The following is a 6323-nucleotide window of genomic DNA, read 5'->3' on the forward strand; positions in this document are numbered from 1 at the left end:
TAATGAAATCAAAATTTTATGTATTACCATTATAAAATTTTAAATAAATGACTCGATTAACCCAACCCAACCTAACTCAATCATGAAACATTTAGGTTGGGTTAGATTCACTAAGGGTTGTTTAGGTTAGAGGAATTTACAACCCAAACAATTAGATTGGGTCTAAAAAGTCTTTCAACCCAACTCAATCCACAAATATTTGTACTTAAACATATTCTTTAAAATTTAGGGAACAAAATGGCCAATTGGAAACATTTTTTTTAATAAAAAATCTAAAAATATCCTTCGACATTGATATTTTAATAGATAGTTTTATAAAATTGAGACGTCGATTTTTCTATCGAGCTTTAAAACAACATATCCTCCATCTACTTAGTCAAATAGTTTATTCAATTGGCCTGAGTGAAGTCCTGTTTCATAAAGCAAAGTATTAAGAAATTCTCAGCCACAATTAAAAGTATAACTAATATTAGCTAGTTAATACATTATTAATCTCTCTTAAAGAGTCAACCTTGGAATTTCCATCCCACCCTTTTAATATATTTTTCTACCAAAAGAAAAAAAAAACAGATAAACCTTCAAAGAAAAAAGAAAAAGAGCGAATTTAAATCCAACCAGATATCTACCCTCAACTTACTAAATATAGTTAGTTCGGCAGTCCACATGCATTGACCAAACAAGAGGGTGGTCGTCTCATCTTCTGCCACACCCTTCATATAATTGCCTTTACAGTCATTCTATGCACATTGCAATCAATTTTGTCAACCAACAGCAAAACAACCACAGTTGACACCCAGACAATGGACAATAATGTTTAATACTCCAAAAATAAATAAATGATAAACCCTCAAACCGACCGAAACTATAATCGGTTCAGGTTAGAATTGATTCAGTTTGCATTTAGAGAAAACCAATGATATTTGGTCAGCTTTAGGGTTTTTTCTTTTAATAAATAAACCGAAGCTAATTAAACCGACAAATAGTATTTATACTATACTTCATATCATTAAGCCTTAGCGGTCGAGTTGGTCTGAGTTGTTCGTTGTTATCTTCATCGGCATGTGTTTGAGACCCATGCATGAAACACAATTTTATATTTTCCATTCTGATTATTTACCTATAATTATACACAACCCAACCCAACAATAATCCATTTGGACCACTTTTACCCCGTAAATCGCACCCATCTTAAGTTGACCTGATTTATGCTATCTAGATTCAAGTAACTAACAATGCATCATATTGAACCGACTAAACCATTGGTTAATCAATTTGAGCCATTCAATCAAGTTTATTCCACAACTCTGATTTGATTTTCTACTTTTCAAAAGTATTGGCGGTTCGGATTTGGCTTTCCACTCAAACCGAACCAAACCAAACCAAACCGTTTATACTCCTATGTTCACACTAGAATTTTTTCTTACATAGAGAATTATTTAATGTTGTTGGACCCTACATCATTCTTAAATGATGATGTTGGTGAAAATTTATAATTCTTTCAATGAAGGGAAAGGGAAGTAGGGAGTCCCATATAGGTTAATTTTATGAGGAGATGCCTCCTTATTTACCCCCACTTTTCCTTCTGGGTTTGGTCTCCAAGGGTACCTAAGTCTTAGAAGGGGTGAAGAGATAGACAAATGTGGATATGTTGGTTATTCCACACACGCACGCCACCATCGATTGGGGAAAGACGAGGCATGCGTGTGTGGAATTATGTTTTATTAAAAAATATTATATTTTTTTTTATTTTAACTTTAATTTTAAAATAAATAAAATCATCATATGTTTTGTTCAGTCGTCTGAACTTATCGTGGTCATTCATTTTGTCGTATTGTTTCGTGTCATTCATTCTATCCTCGCATTTTCCATACATAAGCACGTTTCCCTTTTGAAGTGCACTCTCAAGGCCTATAAATTGCCTTTAGTGCTTTAGAAAGAAATCAGAAAATCGGCTTCCCTCCCTACTTTTCTCTTTTTTTCCCTTCACGTTTTTCAAGCATAATTAGTCTATATGGGTGTGAGAATTCTGATCGGCTTTCGGTGCAATTCCAATCTAGACAGGATTTTATCTGGGTTTTTTTATTCTAGGGACGACGTGACATCTACTATAAACTGCTAGCACTGTGGGCAGAGTGGCGAAACGTCTTAAAGAGAGCGAGTAGCCTTCTTACACGAGTTTCTGTTTTGTAGTTTTTTTCCCAATTCGTTCGTCAGTGCGGATTCCATTGCTTACGTTACTAACACTATTCGTCGGAGCCTCCGTTCCTATTGTTGTCTGTGTAACTGGTTCAACAATTTTAAGATAACTCAATCTGCCACTGTTCGTGATGGTCGTTCCAACACAGAACGATATTTTGTCCATCGATCTCAACTGCCCTTTTTGTCTTGAAGGAGCACATTTCAAATATTGGAAGCAGAAAATGTTCTTCTTCCTCACTATGAAGAAGATTGTTTCCACCTGTGTCACACCCCCTTCTAAATTACCCTCTTAATTTGAGAAATGATGTAAAGACAACAGTTGGCAACCCTCTTATGACAACTACAGTCCAACTTACTCCTATGGATCTGTATCCTTAGCACCTGTTGACCTGATAGCAGTTAAAGAAAATCTTATAACAATTATATATATAATCTCATCATCACTTAACTGCACTGGTGCTACCACTCAAAATATTCACATCCATTATATCACAGTCATCCAGATAACAAACATTTACATGTACGACATTTGACTCCACCTGAATTTCAAGACGTGTACAGACAAAATTAGGGTTTAAAACATGATAAGTGGACCACCTAAACTTCAAATTATTGGAGATTTCTGATAGTGACTGACTGGCAGATCTACTCGGCTTCGGGACGTCGACCGTTACCTAGGGAGAGAAAACATTTAAAAGAATGAGATTAAAAAAAAAAAAAGGGCCCAGTGAGTGACTATTTAAGATAAAACACGATTTAACTAATAGCATAGACATGGTTTCTCACAAAACATTTACATGATCATTTCCAGGGTTTGGAAATAAAACTGGGAACCCGAAAACATATCATATGTCAAACCCTGAATTAAAGCTCATTATTATTCTCGTTAAGCACCTCTACTATCAGCATATCACTAACAAGAGTAAAAATAACTAACTTTTCAGGCATAGTTTCTAGCATTCTATCAACATTCAATGCAAACATGCTAGAAATAAATGAATGGGTCGCCCTTAGATCAAGTAATATATGAGTAGGCCTATCATGAATAAATACTATATAAGTCACCACATCTGGTGTATCTTTAGCTTCCTACTGTGTCATGGCATAAACCTTGCCTTGCTGACGAGACCGTCCCGCTACACTTTTCTGTTTGGCACCACTAGTGCCCTTATCTCTAACTGCACCAACTTGGGGCTGACTCACTATCTGTGATCCTGTCCTCTACTCAGTCCATGCTCTTGAAACTAAGGACACTCTCTCCTATAATGCCTCGGTTGTCCGCACTGGTAGTAGACATTTTTCCCCTCATAACACTGTCCTGGGTGATATTTGCCACAACTAGCACACCGAGGTTTCTTTCCTGTACTGGCGATAGACTCTCCTGTTTGTCTTGATCTGGATCCTCTAACTGTCTTGTTGGATCTTTTCCTGCTTTTTCACTGTTGACTTCCCGTTGTACTGCCTTGAGAAGTTGTTTGCCCATTAGAACAAGGCTTAAAATCTCTTCTGCCAGACACTCCTAGAGTAAATCTTCGTTTGTCTCCTCTAGAGACCTCTCTGTCTTGCTTGTCCTCTGTCAGGCTCTCTTCTACTCTCATCGCAGTCTCTACTAAGTGGGAGAAAATTCGTCCAATTAGTTGTAGCAGTCATGGGAATCCATATCTCCTTTCTCAATCCACTCTCAAAACATTTATATTTGTCTTTTTCCTCAATTATGATCGTAGAAGTATACTTGGATAGTTCGGTGTACTTCTGTTCATACTTAGCAACTGTCATATTACCTTGAACAAGTTTCAAGAACCCATTCCTTTTCACCTCATGATAAGAAGGAGGATAATATTTGTCTTCAAAGATCCTCTTAAACTTATCCCAAGTCATCACCTCTGACCTGTTTCTTCTAGAGTCTATCACTCTCTACCACTACTCTGCTCTTTTCTGTAGTAGAAATACCGTTAACTTGACCTTATGGTCCTTAGAACATTCTGTTACCTGGAAACATTTCTCTATCTGAATTAACTATGCTTCCGCATCTGCTAGGTTAGTCGTACCCTCAAATGCAGTGGTACCTAGTGCCTTCATCCTCTCAATGTCATACTTCTTCTCATGATCTATTTATACAGATCTTACAATAGTTGCGAGGCTCTGGGCAATCCTATTAAAGATTTTGTCCTCCATCTAAGGATTTGTTCTAACCTGTGGGGTACTAGACTCTCTCTCAGATGTTGCTTCCTATGCTACTGGTTCTCTAATGGAATCTTGATCCCCTTAAACTATAGGATTTCTGGTAGGGTCACGATCCTCTTCAGCCATCTGTCGAGTCAGCCCGTCATTTCCAGGGGACATGTTCCCTATAACATGTACACTATTAGGTTCATAACAACATTTACATGCCTCTAGTCTAATGCATGACTCTATTCCCAAAATCTTATGCTCTGATACTAACTTATCACACCCCCTCCTAGATTACCCTCTTAATCCGAAAAGGGATGTGAAGATAGCAGGTGACAACTCTCTTATGATAACTACTGTCCAGCCTACTCCTATGGACCTGTATCCTTAACACCTGTTGACCTGATAGAAGTTAAAGAAATCTTATAGCAATTACATATATAATCTTATCAATCATTTAATCGCACAGGTGCTAATTCACATCCATTACATCACAGTTATCCAAATAACAAACATTTACATGTACGACATCTTACTCTAAAATTCTACCTTGAATTTCAAGAAAAATTAGGGTTTAAAATATGACAAGTGGACCACCTGATTTCAAATTACTGGAGATTTCTGATAGTGACTGACTGGCAGACCTACTCGGTTTCGTGACATCGATCGCTACCTGGGGAGAGAAAACATTTAAAAGAATGAACTTAAAAAAATGACGAGTTACTATTTAAGATAAAACATGCTTTTTACATAAATAGCATAGACATGGTTTCTCATAAAACATTTACATGATCATTTCTAGGATTTGGACATAAAACTAGGAACACGAAAACATATTATGTTAAACCTTAAATTGAAGCTTATTCCCATAAAGAACCTCTACTCCTCTGTCTGAACATTTGGGAGAGCTCTTTTGCTCAATCCTTAATAACCATAGTTATGAGATAATCCTTTTGCTCGATCTCATCAATCAATAGTATAAGTCATACGTGCCGTAGAGTTGGATTGGGTCCTGATCACCTTACTATACCTTCGGTGTCGAGGATCCCTAGTGTAACTAAAATCTAGATACCTTACATTACCTTCGATACCAACATTGGAGTAGGGTTTATACAAGGCACAAAACATTTAAAAACATACTATAAATATATTAATAGAGTTCTTATGTGAGTTAATCATACTTCATAATTTCCATTTCATCGCATATTGCATTGTAAACATTAAGTATAAATCATAAGCATAAGCTTACTAAAATTGTATGCTAAATTCTAGTAAGGAATCCCATTTATTTGGTAACATGGGTCATGTGACCAACATATGAATAAAGCATGGGTTGTAGAAATCGTGGCTTTAAAACAACATATTAAATTGGTTATACGTTGAAAATCATATGCAAAACTGATAATTAGAAAACATTTATAAAAATCTGTCACAAACTGTATAAGCTATCCAAGGATCTATAAGCCTCTCCTATTTGCGTATGTCCTAAAATAAGGAAAGGTCCCTTGGTTAGTGTGATTAGCTCCCTTTTGAGCTTATACATAAACTTAACTTCATTACATACAAGTAATTCCATTGCATCATATCCAAGTTCATCATGTCTTAACTAATCTCATCACATTATCTACACTTAGTCATTTTATCTTACAACTTGGTTGAATAATGGCAATCCTTACTCACGTACTCAAGTAGGCACTGAAATACATTTCGGAGCCTATACAATAAGTGCCCACTATGTGACACACTTAATGTACCTCGTGCACATTGTCAATGCTTACGTGCATCATCGCATATCATCGGTTGGCCAACTACTTGCTTATTATTCAAACGTACCTGTCTGCTTATTTATCTATAATATCATTTCAGATTTCAATCTTCTAGATTTCATAACTCTAATTTCAACCATTAATGAACTAAATTTCCTTTTACAAACTTGTTCATAGCATCTTAACTCT

The sequence above is a fragment of the Benincasa hispida genome, chromosome 9 (genome assembly GCF_027475165.1).
Source record: "Benincasa hispida cultivar pf3 chromosome 9, pf3_genome.v1.1, whole genome shotgun sequence".
Lineage (NCBI taxonomy): Eukaryota > Viridiplantae > Streptophyta > Magnoliopsida > Cucurbitales > Cucurbitaceae > Benincasa > Benincasa hispida.